The 27,267-nt window shown below is 48.3% G+C and overlaps 1 long non-coding RNA gene across 1 annotated transcript; it reads right to left on the bottom strand.

The window, feature by feature from the left end:
• Positions 1 to 7,244: 7,244 nt before the first annotated feature.
• On the bottom strand, positions 7,245 to 25,821 carry LOC134948220 (uncharacterized). The gene is made up of 3 exons (XR_010182933.1): positions 25,714 to 25,821; positions 14,559 to 14,636; positions 7,245 to 7,266 (listed from the first exon to the last, which is right to left on the bottom strand). It is a non-coding gene; the product is annotated as an uncharacterized LOC134948220 (long non-coding RNA).
• Positions 25,822 to 27,267: the final 1,446 nt, after the last annotated feature.

Genomic DNA, 27,267 nt, shown 5'->3' with positions numbered 1-27,267 from the left:
CTGTTAACTGGGTTCAGATCACAAGTTGTACATTGTGATTGGTGTGGCTGGTATGAGTCTTACCCGGGATTCAAAATCCTTCCTTATTGTGTACGCTCGTCCGGGCACAGTATCCTAACTGAGGCTTGGAGGAGGGTCATGGGGGGAGGAGCCAGTGCACACCAGATAGTCCTAAAGCTTTCTTTAGATGTGCCCAGTCTCCTGCGGAGCCGCTATTCCCCATGGTCCTTACGGAGTCCCCAGCATCCACTACGGACTACGAGAAATAGAATTATCGGTAAGTAAATTCTTATTTTTGGGGTATATTGAATAGGTCGGAACCCCTTCCGACCTATAAAAGTCGAAAACTGATGTCTTAAGTTTCTGACAGACGGCAGCTTTCAACTTCAATTGAATATACCCCGAAGCCTTTTATATTGGTTGCTATCGGCAAAAACACTATTTTTTATATAATAATTTGTTTTATTAAACTTTCATATTGCAAAGCCCACCTTCACCCAAACCTCATATCTTCTGCCGTCATACTGTATCTCTAGGATAGTCAGTGACAGTGGGCAGTGGTGGCGTCTAAACCAACTGATGGCACGAGGGGAGGTCTGACGGGCATTTAAAGGGCACTCAGCTCCAGGGGGGGAGGGGGTGACAGAGCATGCGTTTGCTCCAGGCGACATGCCTCTCCGCTTGGTTATCTCTGCATCCACTCTGCCTGTAGGAGTAAGGTGGTCAAGGAGCAGGGAGGGCTGTCTTGTATTTGTGCTGGGCCCTACAAATTCTGATGGCAGCTCTGGGGTACCCCGACCATTCCGCTGATGGAAAGACTTACGTCCGAATTACATTTTCACTGTAAAAAACGCGAATTTACCGCGAATCGCGGTAAATTCACAAAAAGGCCTATTCAATTGTTTGTGAAAACAGATTCGCTTTTCAATTCACCACCTCCGAGCAGGTGATAAACTTGGGGAAGATACCTATTTTAATTTAAAAATGTCTGGATTTGATTCCGGACCCCTGGGACACCCCCCTGAATGACTAATTAGGCATTTAGTAGTTTCTAATTATTTTTAGTTAGCCAATAATGACATGTCATTTTGGGGGTGAAAAAGTGCAAAATTATGGAAATTGGGGTACAAGGTATGGGACAGGTATATTATGGTGCGTTATGAGTGGGATAAGTGTTTTTAGAATTGCAGGTGGGAGTAATCGGTCTGTTTCCACTTTTTTTTAAAGTTCCCTAAAATGACCCAAATAATATATTTATACCCATTTTTATGTACCCCAAATTTAATTTTAGCACTTATTTTACTGGGGGGGGGGGGGGGGGGGGGGACGACGACCTGCTTTCTATAGTTTTTTTTTACATTTAAAAATAATGCATATAACTCATATGACCCAATTTAAGTACCAGAAATACTTTTATTATAACCAATAATAAACTTTTATACTGTTATCTGACGTTAGTTTAGCTTGTTTTGAGGGGTACAGGCAGATTTAACAATTTTTTCACTTTTCACAGCCAGCAGCAATTTTTGCAGTAATCCCGCAATTGAATAGGTGAATCTGAATCAGCAAAAAGCCACAAACCTGTCCTGCTCTGACCCCGTGGTTGATGTTGCCCCAGATTACACTGTGAACCTTTGGTGTCATGTTCTCGAAGTGTGATAATAGTACATATATTTGCTTTTGAAATACTCACTGTTAGTACATGTTAATTTATAAAGCCCAGAGGTCGATGATAAGAATTGCAACACATTTGCAGAATTAGGGTAATGGGTTTGCGTCAGTATTGCAAATAGGTGCAAAGAATTCCAGAGAGGAATCTGTAAAACCTGGTGATATCCCTAGAGACGTGGCAGCTGATTTACCCTCCCCTTCCCTGTAATTGATGTCAATGTCACCATGATCCTTCTCTACATGGCTCTGACTCCACCTGGGGCAACAAACACACTCCCGTAATCCAATCCTATCATCACATTGTCACTTGTGTAATATATTGGCTACACTATAGGATTATGGGAAGTCTCTCGTTCCTATATGGCGTCAGTTGGCTCCGGTTTGATGTGTTGAGCGGATATGGCCAAAGCCGAATTCTTTGGGGAAAAGCTGGACCTGAGCACTGCGCTAAGGGGCTGATCCTGAGCCGCACAAAATTCATGTAAATCAGAGATGTTTTTTCGTGACTGCGCATGCGTTTAAATCTCTACAAAGTTGCGTCCTACAATGGGGGTCATTCCGAGTTGATCGCTCGCTAGCTACTTTTAGCAGCCGTGCGATCAGATAGTCGCCGCCCACGGGGGAGTGTATTTTAGCTTTGCAAGTGTGCGATCGCCTGTGCAGCCAAGCTCAGCAAAAACAGTTTGTGCAGTTTCTGAGTAGCTCAGAACTTACTCAGCCGCTGCGATCACTTCAGCCTGTCCGGTCCCGGAATTGAAGTCAGACACCCGCCCTGCAAACGCCTGGACACGCCTGCGTTTTTCCAACCACTCCCAGAAAACGGTCAGTTGACACCCACAAACGCCCTCTTTCTGTCAATCTCCTTGCGATCGGCTGTGCGAATGGATTTTTCGTTAAATCCATCGCCCAGCAACGATCCGCTTTGTACCCGTACGACGCGCCTGCGCATTGCGGTGCATACGCATGCACAGTAATGACCTGATCGATGCGCAGCGAAAAACGGCAGCGTGCGAACAGGTCGGAATGACCCCCAAAGTCTGCCTACAGAGTAGCAGGACCGACTGAGCCGCACTGGCATGTATCGGGTGCTTTTGGGTGGAGACTGGGAGGTGGTTATGGAGATGCGCAAAGATATTGCGTCTGATAGGCGTGCTATGGGAGTGTTGCAGACGTGTCGTAGGAGTGATTGTGAACTCAGACACTTAATCGCGTACATTGGCGGCTATACTCTGACGGAGGCCCTGCGGTATCCAGATGATAGGTCAACCATGTCTAGGTCGGCAGTCAATATGTCGACAACAAATGGTCGACGTGCATCAGGTTTACAGGTACAAAAGTTCAACAGATGAAAGGTCGACCTTCATTAAGATCAATAGGTTCAAAAGGTTGCCATGACAACTGTCGACAAACAAATGGTCAAAACCAGTTTTTGGGGGTGTTTTACATGTTTTTCCAACTTTTGTTTGACTTACTATCCACGTGGACTACAATTGGGAATAGTAACCTTGGCCAAAGTTTGTCGAGCGAAGCCAGTCCACGAGGGTATACTTTTGCACTGATTGCGGTCACATATGATGAAACATACAAAATGACACCCAATAAAAACAAAACAAAGAACTTGTGTCGACAATTGTCATGTCGACCTTTTGACCTATCGACCTAATACACGTCGATCATATGGGGTCGAAGGAATGATTGTCTACCTAGACACTGTAGATCCTCTATACAACACCTGTCTCGGCATCGCGCATTGGGCTGGTGCAAGTCCCGAAGGTACTTGCGGCAAAAGGTGCCAAAGCAGTTGCAGCTCGTAACCCGGAATCAGCACCTAAATGTGGCATCACTAATATTTTCCATCAAAGGCAGATACAATTGGCGATCACCGCTGTTGTTATGATGCCAGGAAGAATTGTGATTTTTACTGGCATACACTGTGTTTTGCTGACTTTGGCTGCTTTTTGGAAGGGTTGGCGGTAAATTTGGTGGCAGATGGCAACCCTGGTGATTGTAAGAGACTGGAATCTGTCTCTGAAGGTAGGTACGTATGCTTAGATCTTACCTGGTAGAGGAAGGTGGGAGCTAACAGACATTGGGTTTGATTCATGTTTGTAAGTAAAGCAAAAAAAGCAAGCAACTGGTTAACACCGTGCTGCACTGCAGGTGAGGCAGATGTAACATGTGCAGAGAGAGTTAGATTTGGGTGGGGTGTGTTCAAACTGAAATATAAATTGCAGTGTAACAACGAAGCTGTCTAACGTGTGGGCTACATGTAGAAGCAGCCAGTATTTACCCTGCACAGAAACAATACACATGTATTTACTCCCCTTGCATGGCAATGCGGCAAAGTTACTTGCTTTTTTACTTTACTTACAAATCTGAATCAGGTTCATTGTGCATCCAACTAATACATAATATTATGAACATTTCTCATTTTCATTGTGCAGAAATTTTTAGTTCTGAATTTGAAGCTCTAAAAACAGGTTCAGCCAGATGTAATATTCCACTATAAGGGCCTAGTTCAAGGTTGGTTGCAAAAGCAACATCTTTCTGTAATGGGAAAAACCATGTGCACTGCAGGTGGGGCAAATGTAACATGTGCAGAGAGAGTTAGATTTGGGTGGGTGGGCCAGTAAATACTGGCTGCTTTATTTTTGCACTGTAATTTAGATTTTAGTTCGAACACACCCCACCCAAATCTAACTCTCTCTGCACATGTTACATCTGCCCCACCTGCTGTGCACATGGTTTTTCCCATTACAGAAAGATGTTGCTTTTGCAACCAACCTTGAATTAGGCCATAAGACTGCAAAGGTGAATGTTGCAGACAAGCCTTGTTTCATTTAGGAAAATAAGTTCTTCACTGAAATAACCCAACCTTCCTGGCGCTGTGATTAATCAGGTGAAGTGCCGCAATTCTCAGGGGTAATTGGTCAAGCCCCTTATAATAAAATCCAAGAAAAAGAAATATGTTTTTTTTTACAAAAACAATGAGAATGCGCTACCTCAATCTGATATGATTTTTAATATTTATATAAAACAATACACATCACATTGATACCGGCCAGTATCTTAAATCTAAAAAACAATTGCTATACACATATACAATTCAAGGTATATATATATATATATATTCACTTAATAAAATGTGTTCTTTAAGGAATAAAACCTGTTTAAATGACCAATGTTAAGGCAATCCATATATTTTAATATTCCATTAAGCAATTCAGGCATTCCTATGCACATATGGTAGTCCGTGCCCTCTCACACCTGTGAGTTTCCCATTCACATGTAATGACGTTTTTGCAGCATTATAATACTCTTGTGCAAATATCAGTCTTTGTTTCACTGCACCGTGTATCCAGTGTACTATTATAGCTACCTTGTAGCAATGTCTCTTTGCCCGTGTTTCCTCTGGGCAATCCTGCGTTCCCCTCCCGGCTAGTGCTTTTAATTTCAGCCTTATCTGGAGTCCCGTGGGTACTTGGAGATAAATGCTCACCAGTAAACCCTTAGCACTGGGGTTTTCCGATGTTCTCACCGTCCGTCCGGTATACTCGTGCTGTGTAACAAGCTGTGCCCCGTGTAGGGAGATCCCGACAGCTGCGCTCCGTGTACAGAGATCCTGACAGACGCGTTTCTCCGCCTCCTTGCTTACGTCAGCGGTTTCACCAGTGATGTAAGCAAGGAGGCGGAGAAACGCGTCTGTCAGGATCTCTGTACACGGAGCGCAGCTGTCGGGATCTCCCTACACGGGGCACAGCTTGTTACACAGCACGAGTATACCGGCCGGCCGGTGAGAACATCGGAAAACCCCAGTGCTAAGGGTTTACTGGTGAGCATTTATCTCCAAGTACCCACGGGACTCCAGATAAGGCTGAAATTAAAAGCACCAGCCGGGAGGGGAACGGAGGATTGCCCAGAGGAAACACGGGCAAAGAGACATTGCTACAAGGTAGCTATAATAGTACACTGGATACACGGTGCAGTGAAACAAAGACTGATATTTGCACAAGAGTATTATAATGCTGCAAAAACGTCATTACATGTGAATAGGAAACTCACAGGTGTGAGAGGGCACGGACTACCATATGTGCATAGGAATGCCTGAATTGCTTAATGGAATATAAAAATATATGGATTGCCTTAACATTGGTCATTTAAACAGGTTTTATTCCTTAAAGAACACATTTTATTAAGTGAATATATATATATATACCTTGAATTGTATATGTGTATAGCAATTGTTTTTTAGATTTAAGATACTGGCCGGTATCAATGTGATGTGTATTGTTTTATATAAATATTAAAAATCATATCAGATTGAGGTAGCGCATTCTCATTGTTTTTGTAAAAAAACATATTTCTTTTTCTTTAAGTTCTTCACTGGCTTGTGCTGTTCATCAAAGGATAATTGCAGGAGAAATAGACCTCCGTGCAATCAGCTATGAGCATGCGTGATCTCCAGGCACACGTGCGTATTGCACTTGAGCCTTTCACAGACAGCTTTCCTGCTGAGGAGGGAGACACCGCCGCATGGAACAGAACAGGTGAAAAAAAATTGATAAATATCGGCGGTACTCGTTATGTATCACTGTGAGAAGCACCACTGCTAAACAAAACCAGTAGGGGCTACTGGTTCGGGACCATCTTGATAAACAGAGCCCCCACAATGGTACTTTGCAATTAATCATTGTGTTAACTCCTGAGCGATAACACTGTCTCATATTCACTAATATAGGTGGTCATTCCGAGTTGATCACTAGCCGCATTCGTTCGCTGTGCAGCGATGAGGCAAAAAAACGGCACTTCTGCGCATGCGTATGCGGCGCAATGCGCACGCGCGTCGTACTATTACAACGAACGATGTAGTGTCACACAAGGTCTAATGAAGCTTTTCAGTCGCACTGCTGGCCGCAGAGTGATTGACATGAAGTGGGCGTTTCTGGGTGTCAACTGACCATTTTCAGGGAGTGTTCGAAAAAACGCAGGCGTGCCAGGAAAAACGCAGGCATGGCCGGGCGAACGCAGGGCGTGTTTGTGACGTCAAATCCGGAAACTGAACAGTCTGAAGTCATCACAAGCGCTGAGTAGGTTTTGAGCTACTCTAAAACTGCACATAAAAACTTTGCCGCCGCTCTGCGATCCTTTCGTTCGCACTTCTGCTGAGCTAAAATACACTCCCAGTGGGAGGCGGCTTAGCGTTTGCACGGCTGCTAAAAACTGCTAGCGAGCGAACAACTCGGAATAACCACCATAGTTACACAACGAGCTTACAAAGTGCTACAGCTGACACTCTCCCAGACCTCCTATTGGCCTCAATTTCAGAACCGGTGAATCGTGTTTGTATATTTGATACAATGATTAATCTGGTTCCTCAAATACGTCCTTACCGCTGGAGCAGCCAATACAAAGATCTTCCGCATCTCCTGGAGGAATGTATCCGGCAGATGACACTTCTGTAGACATCCGCGTGTATCTGGAACCTGTACTGCGGGGACGGAATGGTTTGAGATGCTGACGACAGCTCTGTGCCGACTTGCGTCGTTTTCCTCCTCGTCCGCCTTGTCCATGGTGGGACGGTATCACGAGCAGCGCCTACGGATAAGCAAAGGACGACTGAACACTGAGAGATAACAATAGACAGTCTGTAAAATGCTCAGTTCATTCCTATCCTGACTTTGCACCGTAGTCTTAAAAATTAAAATGAAAGGAATATCCCCCCCCCCCCCCCCCCCACCTTCCTCTTTCTATAGCCAACAAGGCACGTTCGAGGGGCTGGAGGTAATGACTAAAAGGCTGCTTATATGGGCAAAGGGCAAACCTGGTTACAACTGAGAGGATCATTTACTAGCATTGCTGAAAGGTGCAAAACTGGACTCAAATCAGCAAACTAGCAATTAGCTTTTCTCTGTATAGCGCCAGTCAGGCAACGCATGCAAACAGCTGATTGGTCGTTTTATACAGGGCCGGTCCGAGACAAATTTATTTGGTAGGTGAATACATATTTTGGCGCCCTTAGTGGACTATATAGCGGTGTGGTTTCATGGGGAAGGGGGCATGGCCACAGAATAGCACCAATTCTCATTAACCACACAGTAGTGTCTGCTGTTCACATTACACTGCACAGTAGAGCCCCTTTTAAACATTACACTACACAGTAGAGCCCCTTATACACATTACACTACACAGTAGAGCCCCTTATACACACAGTAGAGCCCCTTATACACGTTACACTACACAGTAGAGCCCCTTATACACGTTACAATACACAGCAGAGCCCCTTATACACATTACAGTACACAGTAGAGCCCCTTATACATGTTACCCTACACAGTAGAGCCCCTTATACACGTTACACTACACGTTACACTACACAATAGAGCCCCTTATACACATTACACTACACAGTAGAGCCCCTTATACACGTTACACTACACAGTAGAGCCCCTTATACACGTTACACTACACAGTAGAGCCCCTTATACATGTTACACTACACAGTAGAGCCCCTTATACACGTTACACTACACAGTAGAGCCCATTATACATGTTACACTACACAGTAGAGCAGCTTATACACGTTACACCACAGTAGAGCCCCTTTTACACATTATACCAATGGTAGAACCCATCATACATGTTACACCACAGTAAATTTGCTTATACACGTTATGCTACAGTACAGTCACTCACTTTTACTTATACACATGTTATATAAACATATATATGAAGGCACATAGGAGATGGATGTAATTATGGCTCCCAGGGGGCACCCCCCACGGCCGCTCCTCATAGCCCTGATACATCCCCTCCAGCCCCCTGGATCCCAGCTCTCCAGCAGCACCTGCATACAAGTCTGTACCCAGAAGCATCGCTGTAATGCTGCCGCCTGTAAGAGGAACCATGCCAATTATGAGGGAAAACAAGGGAACAATTTTTAGGTAGATAACCTATGGGGGTTTCTGCGGGACCACCAATGGGTGGTTTACAATTGTAAACATCATAATAGGGAAAACACAGGCACTGGGGCACAATGCAGTACATATGGAGGAGGGGGGGTCAGTAATGAACTTACAGATGGAGGTATGGAACACAATAAGGAGCATACAAATATATGTGTGTGTATAGGTATATAGACATCAGGCGGCACTTGGCAGACTCGTTAAAAAGTGAATACCAGCAGGTCCTTTATTCACCTATACACATACACTTAAATATCCCCACCAGACCCCATTTGCAGATGCAGTATATGCAAAGTCACGTTTACAATATACTTTTTCACTTTTAAGTCCTTGAGTGTTTATTCCTTTTCTCTGTGCATCTATAATGATGCAATTCACACCAGCCCACCTAGTGGCCACCTACATCTCCCCTCCGAGAGGTGGTGGTGGTGGTGGTGGGGTTTACAGGTTAGGGGGAGCTAGGCTGAAACTTTGCCTAGGGTGCAGAGAGACCTTGCAATGACCCTGCATACAGTAGCGGATCTTGCCACGGGCAAGCAGGACTTTTGCCCGGGGCGCCGCCTTCCGGAGGGCGCAGGGCGCCATCCGGAGGGCGCCGCACCAGGGCACGATCCGCTGCTGTGTGCCCCCCGCTGCCCCCCTGCTGCCGCTGGCCGCTGCCGCTGGGAAGGGAAACTAGACGCGTCATGGTCGAGGGGGCAGAGCTTTCAACTGGCGCTGCCACTTACAGGCTGTCTACAACAGCACTACCCACCGCGGCGGGACCTGCTCATGATCTGAGGCTGCGGCTGTGATCGAGCTCCAGGGACCGCTTCCCTGCAGTTGCGGTCGGCAGGCCCAGGAAAGCATGTAAAAGCCAGGAGGTAGAGCCACAGTTAGGCTACCTCCAGCTGGTATATGCGTTGGGCCGGCCCTGGTTTTATAACAGAATTGTACCTTTAAGGAATCCACCAATCCACACCAAAGAATACCTTTCTGGAACAGGGCAAGATCATTTTTTCTAACCTACAACAGAAAGCTGAACTCCACCCCCACCCCTTTCAAAAGGTAAATATGGGGGAAAGTCTGGAAAAGCAAAATATTACTTTTATTTATATGCATTAAAATTGGTCATAGATCTGACAATATCTTCTTAGGAAGAAACCACCTCAACCTGAATCTTGGACACCTACTGTATGTTCCAGGTGAATATATTCCATTTAGTACACTCCTATAAATCTCTAGTGTACTTTCATGCAGCAACAATAATGTTATAGCAAAGGCATACCATAAAGAGGCATATAACTTAACTAAAAGTGAATATAAGCCAAAACTATCAACACATAGGGGTGTACGTACTAAACCTCAGAGAGATTAAGTGGACCGAGATAAAGTATCAGCCAATCAGCTCTATGGGTTAATGGCATAAATCACCATGTTTATACAAAAAAATAATAATGCTATAAAGTACATGTAAACTCCACACTCAGAGAAACATTCAGGTGTTTGAAATGATTCATCTGGAGCATTAGAAAGCACATATGTATGAATAAAACAGTACTAGCACATACAGTATGAGAGAAAGCTTACATGCCTGAGTCAAATAGTGTTTGCACAGCACACCAATGAATGTGGCATATAATCTAAGGTTGTTTTAGCTGCACTGAGGAGAAAGCAACCCCTCAAAGTGAGATGAGACGTCTTATATAGTATTATCATGCTGCTATATCATTGTTACTGTGTGACAATTCTCAGAAACCCACAGAAGCATATCATAGAACACAATGTTACTGTGCAGTTTAGAAGATACAGTGTGGCTGTGCTGTTAGACCTAAAGGGCCCTACACATTGCGCGATCCGCCGCCGAGCTGCCCGATGGTGGATACGGCTGACGGGCGACCCGGCGGCGGGGTGGGGACCAGTGACGGGGGGAGTGAAGTTTCTTCACTCCCCCGTCACCCGGCTCCATAGCAGTGAGGCAAATATGGACAAGATCGTCCGTATTGGCCTGCATGCACAAGCGACAGAGCACCAATGATAAACGAGCGTGGGGACGCGCATCATTCATCACTGGTGCCTCCACACTGAAAGATATGAACGGTATCTCATTCATTATTGAACAAGATCGTTCATATCTTTCACTCATATCGACCAGTGTGTAGGGCCTATCAGGATGCTGTTTAAATAGATGGGTGTAGTATGGTATGGCGGCGGCCGTGCTCCCGGCGACCAGCATACCGGCGCCAGGAGCCCGACCGCCGGCATACCGACAGTGTGGCGAGCGCAAAGGAGCCCCTTGCGGGCTCGCTGCAGTCGTCACACTGCGCTCGCCACGCTGCGGGCACGGTGGTGCGCTACGCGCGCCACGCTATTTATTCTCCCTCCAGGGGGGTCGTGGACCCCCACGAGGGAGAATAGCTGTCGGTATGCCGGGTGTCGGGATCCCGGCGCCGGTATACTGTACGCCGAGATCCCGACATTCGGCATACTGAAGACCACCCAAATAGATTACAGCTGGTTGTGTGAGAAGGAGTAAATGAAAGATCTAACTGCAGAGTCCTGTTGCTTCTGCTGCCCTTCCGTGAGACAACATGTCAGTGAATGGAATGTGAGGGAGCATCAAGTGTAGTCAGAAAGAAATGCAGTAAAAGGGCACTTCTGCTATCATGGGGGGCGTGCTAGCTCTGTCCTGGTATCATGTGAAATTGCAGGACCGAGTGCATGCAGAACCTGCTGAGAGAGTGCAGAAGGGGGCGGGTCTCATGTGTGCACCATGAGTACCGGGCAGAAGCCTTCAAGACACGTACGTTTCACCCACAAGTAGGGCTTGATCACTTGCAGCCTTGCCATGTAAGACATAGATACACGCTAAGGAGGCAGTTCTTCGTCCAATGCAGGGAAGTCATCGGACGCCTATCCAATGGTTCTTCTCTGCAAATGCATCTGGGCCACATCATGACGATTACAGAGGCGCAGATCAAAATTGCAATTACGACGGGTGTTTCTAGTTGGTAACTGTGGGTGGATAAGCAGTCGCATGTGTGCCGGTGTCAGCAGCTGCCTCTAAAGACGCAGTAGCACTGACACCAACGGCCATGGTCAGTGGTATATTCTGCGCAATGCCCTATGGTTCGGCTGATGGTGCGCTGATAGTTTGTCTTTGTACGCACATTGGCAGAATTTAGCCACAGCCAGTGGTGTTCTCAATAGGACGTCCATCACCACGGCATTAACATAAAGATGCAGAATCTATTATAGATCTAGTGATGTTAAGGAATCCTATTTTAATGTACACATTTTCATGTACCGCTGCAATCTCTGATCGCCATGGCATCTCCGCCAGGTGTGATAGAGGATAACTTGCTTTTTTCATGAAACCATTTTACTTTACTAATTTTTTAATTATTTCAGGAATCTGCAGCGGAAGCCCAAAACCATGTATAGGGCACATGCAGGATCCAGAACCAGGGCAGGCATCAGGGGGGGGACTGTGGGGACTAGTGTCCCGGGCCCTTACAGAGAGGGGGGCCCACCCCTGGCTCCTACTGCCAATACCTGGAGAGCTGCGCCAGGCTATAAAACAAGCCTTCGCTGGGCATCAGCTCTCTGTGAACTGTTCCTGTAGGTCCGTAATGCGGAACCTATATGTAACATCACAATGTATCACATCACATAGGGGTGGAGCGGTGCCGCAGAATGTTTTTTTTCCAGGGGGAGGGGCCTTGTCTATTTTGTCACTCCCAGGCCCCATAATTTCTGATGGCAGCCCTGTTCTGAACACATGCGTGCTGAAAGACCCTAACTGGCTGGCGAAGGGATAAGTTTGTTCTTACCTCTGTTGGGCCAATATCACTGAGGATCTGAACCCGGTTGGTCTTGCCTATTAAGGGATTGCTGCTTTAAAAATATTGCCAGGCCCGCCAAAATCTTTCAGGCTAACATACTAGCCCAACGGCCTACTTCAGGTTACCCATCCACCACCCATTTTGAACAGTTCAGGCGATTAGCTATGCTGAAAGCCCGAACCACATGCTAAGAAAGGAAAAAATACCTATCCGTTACTTATGATATATAATACACATGGAATGATAAATAATGAGAGCACAACTAAACATAAGACATTTAAAAATTAATATTAGTTGGTTGCATAGTCCTCCTAGTTGGAAAGGTCACTCGCAATAATTTGTGCCGGATGTATAGGTTCCGCTAATAAGATGGAGAGAATCCTGACTTGAAATAAAAAGTAATTAATAGAGAGCTCATGAACATGGGGGGTTAGTCCGAGTTGTTCGCTAGCTGCATTCGTTCGCTGTGCAGCGATGAGGCTAAAAAACGGCACTTCTGCGCATGCCTATGCGGTGAAATGCGCACGCATGACGTACTATTACAACGAACGATGTCGTTTCACACAGGGTCTAGCGAAGCTTTTCAGTCGCACTGCTGACCGCAGAGTGATTGACATGAAGTGGGCGTTTCTGGGTGGCAACTGACCGTTTTCAGGGAGTGTTCAGAAAAATGCAGGCGTGCCAGGAAAAACGCAGGCGTGGCTGGGCGGGTTTGTGACATCAAAACAGGAACTGAACAGTCTGAAGTGATCGCAAGCGCTGAGTAGGTATTGAGCTACTCTAAAACTGCACAAAAAAAGTTTGCCGTCGCTCTGCGATCCTTTCGTTCGCACTTCTGCTAAGCTAAAATATACTCCCAGTGGGCGGCGGCATAGCGTTTGCACGGCTGCTAAAAACTGCTAGCGAGCGAACAACTCGGAATGACCACCATGGTGTATAAGGTCCGTTAATTTCCAGTGGTAATACAGACATTAAAGTGTAGATGATTATTATCTCACCGCTTTTAGGGAGTCCTTAGCAACCATCCCGTTGTAGCAATAAGCGGTGGTAAGGAAGTGGCCGGGATCCGTCCTGCAGCAACTGACAGGTGTGGAGGAAGCTCCACTGTGGAGCGTCATCTCATAAGCCGGTTTGTGGACGTATTTCCTCCTCATTCCAGGGTACTCCCATCTATCACAACATCCAGCATTGCAAACTGCCCGCTGCCGCGGCTGTCATCAGCCTACCCCCGCTAAGCAAGCAGGCCAGGTATCATCGGGTGTGGATCATCAAATCGACAGTGTCTAGGTCAACAATGTTTAGGTCAGCCACTATAGGTCGACAGTCACTAGGTCGACAGGGTTGGAAGATCGACAGGGTTTCTAGGTCGACATGCTAGGTCGACAGGTCAAAAGGTCGATATGAGTTGTGTGTCGTTTTCTCTGTACAGTGACCGGGAACCCCAATTAGTGCACCGCGTCCCCTCGCATGGCTCGCTTCGCTCGCCATGCTTCGGGCAAGGTGCCTCGCTCCGCTACCGCTTTGCTCGGCACAGATTACTGTTCTAATCGTAGTCCACGTGGATCGTTAAGTATGAAAAAGTTTTTAAAAAAGAAAAAAAATTTGAAAAACTAATGTCGAACTTTTGACCTGTCGACCTAGCCCATGTCGACCTAGAAACCCTGTCGACCTTCCACCCCTGTCGACCTAGTGACTGTCGACCTATAGTGGCCGACCTAAACATTGTCGACCTAGACAGTGTCGATCTTCAGACCGGATCCCGGATCATCTCTTCTGACGCCATCTCTGCCCCTCGCACCTGTCAGTTGCAACCGTCTAATATTCATTTTTAAATGTCTTATGTTTATATGTGAATTATACTACTAATTTTACATTAGCGTTGCGCTCTTATTATTATCCATTCCATTACTATTGTCCAGGGTGATATTCCTGATCACCCATTGGGAGCTGCGTAGCAAGTCTAATTACTAATTATCGAGTGCTGTTTTTCTAATTTTTCAAGTATATTGTAGTTATTTATATTGAATAATTGCGCCCAATATATATGTGTAGTTTAATATATAATACACAGTATAGTACTTAATAAAATGTAAAAGTATACCTGTGCTTTAATGGCTAATATTCATCATTGCTTCTTCTGCTTTATTCCTTCATTTTGCCGATTCCATCATCAACTGCGCTGAAAGTATAATTAGACATTGAAATATACTGTATGTATATAACTTGCTGTTCTACCCGTTCTTCACACGGGAGTTTCTGATTTTCACGGTTGTACATATAAATGGGTGATGATAATTTGGTAAATCTATAGAGATGTAAATTTGAGACGTCTTGATGTAAGTAAATATTAATCCATGGTTCTTGGCGTTACCCGAGGAGCACCCATAGCAGATACGGTAAAAAGTGACAGGACCATTTCTGTAGTTTATTAAATTCTACACACTGGAGGCGCAATCCAAATTATGATCCAATGTCCGTCTATGCGTTATCATTTACACAACGCAAGCCACGCTTCGGTAATGATGTCATTATGTCAACCCCCTTTATTATACCCTTAGAGGAGGGTTATTCAAATTCTAATTACGTTTGTTTTTCTATTTCCCACCTGAAGAATACCCTGTGTTACATTTCATCTTCCTAACATATCGGGAAGTAAGAGAATTAGTGATGAGTGAGTGAGTGATGAGTGAGTGAGTGAGTCAGTGAGTGAGTGAGGGCTTTCACATTTATATACAGTATATAGATAACTTATTAGCAGACCCCTAGGCTGGACACTGCACAATGGGGCTTAAGGTTTGGGGGGAGATGTATGAAAGCTAATGGTGCCCATACACTTATGAGATAATCGGTGCTATCCTTCGATTTCGACCACATCTGTGAGAGAAATCGAAGGATTGTATGCACATTTTAGGTACCTTGAGACGCGATGCGCTGGCACGCCACTCGAATATCGCGTCTCAAGATATTATGTGCTGCACTTAATATTTCTCGCATCGCAGTGCGATCGCATGTGGTTTTAAGCCCACATGAGATATATCGCACTGCGATGGGCACCTGCCGGGAGCGGACAGAGGCCACTCCCACTCGGCGGTGACGTGCTGATCTATCGCATGATCGCATGGTAATCATTTTGGCAGTTCAGGTGCGATGCCCCGCGACGTGTATGGCCAGCATAAGAGAGAGATACAGGATGTGTTTGAAAAGTGACAGCTCTTTGAAGTTTGTTAGATCACCTCTTAAAGCAATGTAAGATTGGGGAGGGGGTGTTGTAAAATGCTGCATTATATACAAAATGATTATATATTAACACTGATATCAACACAGAAGTATATCTCTGGCTTGCTTTATAATTCCTTGTTACTGCAAGACGGCACAAGTTAGCTGCGTTTGGCAGGTGGCAGGATACGTTTAGCGAGCCCTCTCACTCAATCCCCGGATTTATGCTGCCGGCTGTGTTTTCATAACAGAAGGGATTTTGTTGTTACATTTTTAATCCCTCTACCTAATTACAAAGTAACAAGAGCCTCATTCAACTGCCGGACCTGCTCTGTACACTGTTATAAAGAGACTTGCTTGTGTTTATCCGCTGGCTGACTTATGCGGCCAAACTATGGGGCTTGATTCAGACCTGATTGCTGCTGTGCGTTTTCGCATAGCGGGTGATCAGCTAGTAACTGCGCAATGTGTACGTGCGTCGGACAACAACAAAGGGCAGTGATGGGACGGTGCGAAAAATCCGATTGCACAGGCGTTTGCAAGGTGATTGACAGGAGGAAGCCATTTGTGGGTGGTAACTGACCGTTTAGTGGGAGTGCCTGGAAAAACGCAGGCGTGTCCAAGCTAACGCATATCACGCCGATTGGCAATTAGCTTTTCGGGGCAATGTATTATCCTCCACCACTTCACTTCCAGGTTCAGATCAGGCCACGCATATGCAGTGCAATCAGCTCCAGTGCACCAGCGTGGCTGCTCCCATTGTAGTAACAGCATGGTTGGCACAGTGGTTAGTAGAGATGCCTCACAGCACTGAGCTCGTGAGTTCAATTCCTGAACAAGGCAGGGCCGTAACTAGGGGGGGCTAAGGGGGCATGCGCCCCGGGTGCAGGATTTGAGGGGGCGCTGATGAGTTACAGAGGAGCAGGGTTTTTTTACTGGCAGTGTTGTGCTGCTCCAGTGAGACAGCAGATGGCTCCCGGGGCAGTGTCTCTGACCGACCTGTCTGGCTGCAGCTGCCTGCGATGCTGTGCAGGTGAGCTTCAGTACCTGGAATTTCTCCTATGTCTGCTACTTTCTTAAACTCTCGTCTTTGCCATGCAGTGCTGCGACTAGTGTGCGGTGCACTATACATGCTATAGAAGCTAGCTGTTGGTGCTGTGTTTTTCAGCAGGCTATGATTGCGGCTGCCTGCCCAGCCCCAACCGATAACAAGCTGCAGGCTGCACCACACTGCCCCAGGCTGGGTGGTCTTCAGGTTGCCGGCGGCCGGGCTCCTGGCGACCACCATACCGGCGCCGGAATCCCGACCGCCGGCATACCAACATCTTTACTCCCTCTTGGGGGTCCACGACCCCCTGGAGGGAGAATAGATAGTGTGGCGCGTATGGCACGCGTGGCGAGCCCGCAAGGGGCTCATTTGTGCTCGCCCACCTGTCGCTATGCCGGCGGTCAGGATTCCGGCGCCGGTATGCTGGTCGCTGAGAGCCCGACTGCCGGAATATCATACTACACCCCCCCCAGGCTTATGCTTGCTAACAGGTGCAGTCACCGATGTTACAGAAATCAAAGGTTCACTTTGCTAGCTGTCCACTTGACAGTGGAAACTTAGAGCCTGGACAACCTCCAACTCTCACGAGAATCACTACAGCAGCTTTGTGGTGAGTTTAAAGACAGACTTTATTATCGGCACTGTGCTCCCAGTTAGCAGTATCAACCTCCGCTTTGCCTCCCAGATGGGGAGATTTGGTGTAGTATATAGGGGTATGTAGTGTAGTTTATAGGACCATGTAGTGTAGTGATGTAGTTCAGCATGTAGGGGATGTAGTACAACGATATAGTGCAGTGGATAGGGGAATGCAGAGCAGTGATGAAGTGTTATGATATAGGCATACTTGCCTACTCTCCCGGAATGGCCGGGAGGCTCCCGAAAATCGGGTGACCCTCCCGGCCATTCCGCGTCATCATAGCCACGCCCCCTGCAGTGTAATGCCGGGGATCGCGGCATTACAGAGCGAGGGGCATGGCTTAAAGGACGTGCCGTGATAACTCCGCCCCCGTCCTGCCCCCGTCCCACCTCCTCCCCACGTCATAGCCTGCCCCTGCCCCCCTGCTGAGCCGACCTGGCTGCTCTCTCCCGCAGAGAGCAGCCAGAATGTCGGCATGTATGGATATAGGACCTCATTCTGAGTTGATCGCTCGCTAGCTGCTTTTAGCAGCATTGCACACGCTAGGCGGCCGCCCTCTGGGAGTGTATCTTAGCTTAGCAGAAGTGCGAACGAAAGATTAGCAGAACTGCTCGTAAAAATTTTCATGCAGTTTCTGAGTAGCTCCAGACCTACTCCTAAATTGCGATCACCTCACTCAGTTTAGTTCCTGCCTTGACGTCACAAACACGCCCTGCGTTCGGCCAGCCACTCCCCCGTTTCCCCAGGCACGCCTGCGTTTTTTAGCACGCTCCCTGAAAACGGCCAGTTACCACCCAGAAACACCCACTTCCTGTCAATCACTCACCGATCAGCAGAGCGACAGAAAAGCGTCGCTCGACCATGTGAAAAACTGCATAGTTTTGTGTGAAAGTACTTCGCGCGTGCGTACTGAGGCCCGTACGCATGTGCAGTTTTGCCGTTTTTTTACCTGATCGCTGCGCTGCGAAAATCGGCAGCGAGCGATCAACTCGGAATGAGGGCCAAAGTGCAGTGATATAGTGCAATGTATGGGGACACACAGGGGAGCATGTAGTGGGGCATGTGACGCATCGGGCATTTGAGGCACATAGGGGAATATTGTCCAATAGTACCCCCTTTTTTTTTTTTTATTCCAAATTTTTCATAATCTAAGTATTTTAGTCTGGCAAGGTTTTTTGTGGAGGATGGGGTGGTGGTGTTTGTTTTGGGGGGGCGGGCACCAAATTACTGCCTTGCCCCGGGTGACGAAAATCCTAGTTTCTCTGACGTCCTAAGTGGATGCTGGGGACTCCGTCAGGACCATGGGGATTAGCGGCTCCGCAGGAGACAGGGCACAAAACTAAAGCTTTAGGATCAGGTGGTGTGTACTGGCTCCTCCCCCTATGACCCCCCTCCAAGCCTCAGTTAGGTTTTTGTGCCCGTCCGAGCAGGGTGCAATCTAGGTGGCTCTCTTAAGGAGCTGCTTAGAAAAAGTTTTTAGGTTTCTTATTTTCAGTGAGTCCTGCTGGCAACAGGCTCACTGCATCGAGGGACTTAGGGGAGAGAAGTTCAACTCACCTGCGTGCAGGATGGATTGGCTTCTTAGGCTACTGGACACCATTAGCTCCAGAGGGAGTCGGAACACAGGTCTCACCCTGGGGTTCGTCCCGGAGCCGCGCCGCCGACCCCCCTTGCAGATGCTGAAGATTGAAGGTCCAGAAACCGGCGGCAGAAGGCTTTTCAGTCTTCATGAAGGTAGCGCACAGCACTGCAGCTGTGCGCCATTGTTGTCACACACTTCACACCAACGGTCACGGAGGGTGCAGGGCGTTGCTGGGGGCGCCCTGGGCAGCAATGTATAATACCTTATTCTGGCTAAAAATACATCACATATAGCCCGTGGAGGCTATATGGATGTATTTAACCCCTGCCAGGTCTCAGAAAAACGGGAGAAGAAGCCCACCGAAAAGGGGGCGGGGCCTATTCTCCTCAGCACACAGCGCCATTTTCCCTCACAGAAAGGCTGGTGGGAAGGCTCCCAGGCTCTCCCCTGCACTGCACTACAGAAACAGGGTTAAAACAGAGAGGGGGGGCACTTATTTGGCGATATGTATATATATATATATTAAAATGCTATAAGGGAAAAACACTTATATAAAGGTTGTCCCTGTATAATATAGCGTTTTTGGTGTGTGCTGGCAAACTCTCCCTCTGTCTCCCCAAAGGGCTAGTGGGGTCCTGTCCTCTATCAGAGCATTCCCTGTGTGTGTGCTGTGTGTCGGTACTTGTGTGTCGACATGTATGAGGACGATGTTGGTGAGGAGGCGGAGCAATTGCCGGTAATGGTGATGTCACTCTCTAGGGAGTCGACACCGGAATGGATGGCTTATTTAAGGAATTACGTGATAATGTCAACACGCTGCAAGGTCGGTTGACGACATGAGACGGCCGGCAAACCAATTAGTACCTGTCCAGGCGTCTAAAACACCGTCAGGGGCGTTAAAACGTCCTTTTACCTCAGTCGGTCGACACAGACACGGACACTGACTCCAGTGTCGACGGTGAAGAAACAAACGTATTTTCCTTTAGGGCCACACGTTACTTGTTAAGGGCAATGAAGGAGATGTTACATATTTCTGATACTACAAGTACCACAAAAAAGGGTATTATGTGGAGTGTGAAAAAACTACATGTGGTTTTTCCTGAATCAGATAAATTAAATGAAGTGTGTGATGATGCGTGGGTTTCCCCCGATAGAAAATTATTGGCGGTATACCCTTTCCCGCCAGAAGTTATGGCGCGTTGGGAAACACACCTTAGGGTGGATAAGGCGCTCACACGCTTATAAAAACAAGTGGCGTTACCGTCTCCAGATACGGACGCCCTCAAGGAGCCAACTGATAGGAGGTTGGAAAATATCCTAAAAAGTATATACACACATACTGGTGTTATACTGCGACCAGCGATCGCCTCAGCCTGGATGGGCAGCGCTGGGGTGGCTTGGTCGGATTCCCTGACTGGAAATATTGATACCCTTGACAGGGACAGTATTTTATTGACTATAGAGCATTTAAAAGATGCATTTCTATATATGCGAAACTCTGGCATCAAGAGTAAGTGCGATGTCCATATCTGCCAGACGATGTTTATGGACACGACAGTGGTCAGGTGATGCAGATTCCAAACGGCACATGGAAGTATTGCCGTATAAAGGGGAGGAGTTATTTGGGGTCGGTCCATCGGACCTGGTGGCCACGGCAACAGCTAGAAAATCCACCTTTTTTACCCCAAGTCACATCTCAGCAGAAAAAGACATAGTCTTTTCAGCCTCAGTCCTTTCGTCCCCATAATATCTGCCCAGGGATAGAGGTAAGGGAAGAAGACTGCAGCAGGCAGCCCATTCCCAGGAACAGAAGCCTTCCACCGCTTCTGCCAAGTCCTCAGCATGACGCTGGGGCCGTACAAACAGGTGCGGTGGGGGGTCGTCTCAAGAGTTTCAGCACGCAGTGGGCTCACTCGCAAGTGGACCCCTGGATCCTACAAGTAGTATCCCAGGGGTACAGATTGGAAATTCGAGACGTCTCCCCCTCGCAGGTTCCTGAAGTTTGCTTTACCAACGTCTACCTCCGACAGGGAGGCAGTATTGGAAACAATTCACAAGCTGTATTCCCAGCAGGTGATAATCAAAGTACCCCTCCTACTACAAGTAAAGGGGTATTATTCCACACTATATTGTGGTACTGAAGCCAGACGGCTCGGTGAGACCTATTCTAAATGGAGTCACTCAGAGCAGTGATAGCGAACCAGGAAGAAGGGGACTATATGGTGTCCCTGGACATCAAGGATGCTTACCTCCATGTCCAAATTTGCCCTTCTCACAAAGGGTACTTCAGGTTCGTGGTACAAAACTGTCACTATCAGTTTCAGACGCTGCCGTTTGGATTGTCCACGGCACCCCGGGTCTTTACCAAGGTAATGGCCGAAATGATGATTCTTTTTCAAAGAAAAGGCGTCTTAATTATCCCTTACTTGGACGATCTCCTGATAAGGGCAAGGTCCAGAGAACAGTTGGAGGTCTGAGTAGCACTATCTCAAGTAGTTCTACGACAGCACGGGTGGATTCTAAATATTCCAAAATCGCAGCTGTCTCCGACGACACGTCTGCTGTCCCTAGGGATGATTCTGGACACAGTCCAGAAAAAGGTGTTTCTCCTGGAGGAGAAAGCCAGGGAGTTATCCGAGCTAGTCAGGAACCTCCAAAAACCAGGAAAAGTGTCAGTGCATCATTGCACAAGGGTCCTGGGAAAAATGGTGGCTTCTTACGAAGCGATTCCATTCGGCAGATTTCACGCAAGAACTTTTCAGTGGGATCTGCTGGACAAATGGTCCGGATCGCATCTTCAGATGCATCAGCGGATAACCCTGTCTCCAAGGACAAGGGTGTCTCTTCTGTGGTGGCTGCAGAGTGCTCATCTACTAAAGTGCCACAGTTATGCATTCAGGACTGGGTCCTGGTGACCACGGATTCCAGCTTGAAAGGCTGGGGAGCAGTCACACAGGGAAAAAATTTCCAGGGAGTGTGATCAAGTCTGGGGACTTCTCTCCGCATAAATATACTGGAGCTAAGAGCAATTTACAATGCTCTAAGCTTAGCAAGACCTCTGCTTCAAGGTCAGCCGGTATTGATCCAGTGGGACAACATCACGGCAGTCGCCCACGTAAACAGACAGGGCGGCACAAGAAGCAGGAGGACAATGGCAGAAACTGCAAGGATTCTTCGCTGGGCGGAAAATCATGTGATAGCACTGTCAGCAGTTTTCATTCCGGGAGTGGACAACTGGGAAGCAGACTTCCTCAGCACGACCTCCACCCGGGAGAGTGGGGACTTCATCGAGAAGTTGTTTCCACATGATTGTGCACCGTTGGGAAAGACCAAAGGTGGACATGATGGCGTCCCGCCTGAACAAAAAACTGGACAGGTATTGCGCCAGGTCAAGAGACCCTCAGGAAATAGCTGTGGACGTTCTGGTAACACCATGGGTGTACCAGTCGGTGTATGTGTTCCCTCCTCTGCTTCTCATACCAAAGGTACTGAGAATTATAAGACGTAGAGGAGTAAGAACTATACTCGTGGCTCCGGATGGGCCAAGAAGGACTTGGTACCCGGAACTTCATGAGATGCTCACAGAGGACTCAGGGCCTCTGCCGATAAGAAGGGACTTGCTTCAGCAAGTACCATGTCTGTTCCAAGACTTACCGCGGGTGCGTTTGACGGCATGGCGGTTGAACGCCGGATCCTAAGGGAAAAAAGGCATTCCGGAAGAGGTCATTCCTACCCTGGTCAAAGCCAGGAAGGAGGTGACCGCACAACATTATCACCACATGTGGCGAAAATATGTTGCGTGGTGTGAGGCCAGGAAGGCCCCACGAAGAAATTTCAACTCGGTCGATTCCTGCATTTCCTGCAAACAGGAGTGTCTATGGGCCTCAAATTGGGGTCCATTAAGGTTCAAATTTCGGCCCTGTCGATTTTCTTCCAGAAAGAATTGGCTTCAGTTCCTGAAGTCCAGAAATTTGACAAGGGAGTACTGCATATACAACCCCCTTTTGTGCCTCCAGTGGCACTGTGGGATCTCAACGTAGTCCTGGGATTCCTCAAATCACGTTGGTTTAAACCGCTCAAATCTGTGGATTTGAAATATCTCACATGGAAAGTGACCATGATGTTGGCCCTGGCCTCGGCCAGGCGAGTGTCAGAATTGGCGGCTTTGTCTCACAAAAGCCCATATCTGATTGTCCATTCGGACAGGGCAGAGCTGCGGACTCGTCCCCAGTTTCTCCCTAAGGTGGTGTCAGCGTTTCATCTGAACCAGCTTATTGTGGTACCTGCGGCTACTAGAGACTTGGAGGACTCCAAGTTGCTAGATGTTGTCAGGGCCCTGAAAATATAGATTTCCAGGACGGCTGGAGTCAGGAAAACTGACTTGCTGTTATCCTGTATGCACCCAAAAAACTGGGTGCTCTTGCTTCTAAGCAGACGATTGCTAGTTGAATGTGTAGTACAATTCAGCTTGCACATTCTGTGGCAGGACTGCCACAGCCAAAATATATAAATGCCCATTCCACAAGGAAGGTGGGCCCATCTTGGGCGACTGCCCGAGGGGTCTCGGCTTTACAACTTTGCCGAGCTGCTACTTGGTCAGGGGCACACCCTGGCTGAGGAGGACCTGGAGTTCTCTCACTCGGTGCTGCAGAGTCATCCGCACTCTCCCGCCCGTTTGGGAGCTTTGGTATAATCCCCATGGTCCTGACGGAGTCCCCAGCATCCACTTAGGACGTCAGAGAAAATAAGATTTTACTTACCGATAAATCTATTTCTCGTAGTCCGTAGTGGATGCTGGGCGCCCATCCCAAGTGCGGATTGTCTGCAATACTTGTACATAGTTATTGTTACAAAAAAATCGGGTTGTTATTGTTGTGAGCCGTCTGTTCAGAGGCTCCTACGTTTGTCATACTGTTAACTGGGTTTAGATCACAAGTTATACGGTGTGATTGGTGTGGCTGGTATGAGTCTTACCCGGGATTCAATATCCTTCCTTATTGTGTACGCTCGTCCGGGCACAGTATCCTAACTGAGGCTTGGAGGGGGGTCATAGGGGGAGGAGCCAGTACACACCACCTGATCCTAAAGCTTTAGTTTTGTGCCCTGTCTCCTGCGGAGCCGCTAATCCCCATGGTCCTGACGGAGTCCCCAGCATCCACTACGGACTACGAGAAATAGATTTATCGGTAAGTAAAATCTTATTTTCGACCCTGAACAAGGCGCTGTGTGGAGATTGTATGGGCGGGATGTATTAACATACATCGCCGCACCTCGCCAGTTACCGCAGCGATGTTGATCGCGTATGTACTAACATATGCGATCAACATCGCGATGCGGTGACGGAGGCCCCCCGCGATACCTGTTAGGTGGTCTGCGGGGGGTCTCCGTCACCTCCATGGGGTCCCCACACTGCCTTGATGCCGGGTAGCAGCAGCAGGCTGCTCCCGGCGCCTCCTCCTCCCCCCTGCAGCCGGAAGGACGTCCGGCTGCGTTGCTAGGGGGAGGAGGAGATTACCTTCCGGGTCAGATAAGCTGGGGGGGAAGGTAAGCTGGGGGGGAAGGGGGTCGGCGTCTGCGGCGGTGTCGACGGTGTCGGCGGGTTGCGGCGGTCGTCGAAAAGAAGCCCATAGGCTTCTATAGGGTATCGCCATCCAGAGATGGCGATACCCTGGACGCCGAAAACGCGGCGGTAGGGTGTTAGTAAATATGAAAATGCGGTAAACCCCCTGTTTTCGGGGTTTTTACCGCATTTTTGCTTTAGTACATCCCGCCCTATGTGTCTCCCCATGTTTGCATGGGTTTCCTCCCACACTCCAAAAGCACACTCCCGCACTCCCGTCAGCGACATCCTCCGTCGGACCGTGGGCAACATCACTGGCGACAGCCACGCCCCCGCTCCCCCTGTCATCGCTCTGTCGCTGTTGGCATCAGCCAGTGTATATGCACTTCCTGATGCCTGCGCCCCGGTTGGGTCCTGTCACTGGTGATGTCGTGCTGGGTACACATCGTCTAATGTGTACCCAGCTATAAAGTGCCAGCCAATCAGCTCTTAACTGTCATTTGTGAAACCCAGCCTGTGATATGGCAGTTATGAGCTGATTGACTGGTACTTTATCTCTCTTCAAGGCTATTAGTACATCTCTCCCTTTGTTAAAAAAAAAAAGACACATAGGATCTGATTGGCACTTTATCCCACTGCAAGGCTTTGTACATAGACCCCTATCCCTTGGAAAGAGATAAAGTACCAGCCAACCAGCTCCTAACTGTCATTTTTCAAACACAGCCTGTAACATTGCAGTTAGGAAGCTGATTGGCTGGGACTTTATCTCTCTCCACTATTTCTATCAAAGGCTTAGTACATCTCTCCTTGTGTTTGAAAAATGACATTTAGGAGCTGGTTGGCTGGGACTTTATCTCTCTCCAAGGTTTTAGTACGTCTTCCTGCGTTTGAAAAATGACAGGAGCTGGTTGGTTGGTACTTTATCTCTCTCCAAGCTCTGATACATATGCCCTTATTAAACACGTTCCCCACGTATTAGGGACAGAATTAGCGTGATAACTGTGCCCGGTACGCTGTTTGGAATGTAGAAGCCACGCCGGGACTCTTGGCAGCCAGCGGAGGGTTTGTGTATAGATAGTTACCATGACACATAACAATAGGGCTAATTTGGGACTACAGTAGGAGAGTGTACGAAGTGCAGGGAGAGCGAGGAAGAGGCAGGGAAATGCAGGGAGTGAGGAAGCCAAGGTTAGTCACTCACATCAGCACTTACTTTGCAGAGGGCAGCCTGCCCCCTCAGTGTTACACAGGAGCAGGACTCCTCCGGCTCTCCCCCACTGGCACGCACACCATCTGGGCAGTGCAGACTGGGGAGAGTTGGTGTAACACAGGCTCTGGGGGCTGGCCCTCCCTCTGTATTCCGTAATATTTCCATCATGCTCCTCCTTCAACTGTTCCCCCTACTGTACAAGCCCTGCTGCTGCTGCTGCTGCTGGTGGCTGCTGTGTGGGTATTTATTACCAATGCATACCAGGCAAGTGGCAGCAGCAATCACAGCCTGCCTGGCACATATATGTGGTGCATTAGTGGGTATAGCTGGGGACTGGGACGGGCGGCAGGAGAACTGGCTCACCTCCCAAATTTTGGTATGACGATGGAAAGGCAGCACAGCAGGAGGGGAGGGGTATATCAGCTCATGTGTGCTGCTAGTCGTGCCTGTGCATGTGTGAGCCCGCAGGTGCTGCGATGCACTGACTTGGAGTGCCAGGATGTAGTGTGGCACAGTCCCTCACAGGGATTCTGCCCTGCTCCGGCTATGGCGTGTGTATGGCATTCACCACAAGAAGGGTGCCAAATACTTGTCTGCTTAGCACATAGAGGGTCATTCCGAGTTGATCGTAGCTGTGCTAAATTTAGCATAGCTACGATCTTCTTCCCTGACATGCGGGGGGACGCCCAGCACAGGGATAGTCCGCCCCGTATGTCAGTCCGGCCCCCCCTCGCAGAAGTGCAAAGGCATCGCACAGCGGTGATGCCTTTGCACTACAAGAGTAGCTCCCAGCCAGCGCAGCTTTAGCGTGATGGCCGGGAGCTACTCATCGCTCCCTGGCCCACATCGGCTGCGTGTGACGTCACTCAGCTGCTGCGGCCCGCCCCCCGTTCGGTCCGGCCACGCCTGCGTTGGCCGGACCAAACCCACAAAACGGCGGCCAAATGCCGCCAACCCCCTCCCCTCCCGCCCAGCGATCGCCTCTGCCTGTCAATCGCATGCCTGGCGATCGCATCCCTGCTACGGCCTTCAGCTGTCTGGCATGCGCCAGCGCACTATGGTGCATGCGCAGCAGGGACCCGTTCGCTCTTCTGCGTTAAAACGCAGTGAGCGAACGGGTCAGAATGACCCCCATAGTACCCGATGGTGTGGAATATTACAGGCAGTGTGTGACCCTTCACCATACGGGGCGTGGCAGCTGTGTGACGCCACAAGCAGTCGCTCCCAAAAAAACTGGTTCCGGACTGCCCGCTAGCGCAGCCAGGAGTCAACCACAAACCTTGTGCTGGTGGCCCCCAGCATGTGAGGAGGTGGACGCAGATCTTGCTGCGGATGCAATGATCTGCGGCCTTCTCTGAATGAGGTCCAGTTTCCTGCTCACTTCTGTGGGATGCGTGAGGAAAAACCTGCGATATTGGTGACCGCGAGGTGCCGGTGCAAGGAGACGGTCAGAACACCAGCACCTTGCGGCAATCACCGCCGATAGAACTGCCCACGAAGATAGTTGGACTCCAGGTCATCTCATGATGAGCGAAACAATCTTTCTTCCGCAGATCA

Source organism: Pseudophryne corroboree, chromosome 8 (assembly GCF_028390025.1).
Source record: "Pseudophryne corroboree isolate aPseCor3 chromosome 8, aPseCor3.hap2, whole genome shotgun sequence".
Lineage (NCBI taxonomy): Eukaryota > Metazoa > Chordata > Amphibia > Anura > Myobatrachidae > Pseudophryne > Pseudophryne corroboree.
Note: the sequence above shows the minus strand (reverse complement) of the source record. Positions and strands in the feature narration are given on the sequence as shown.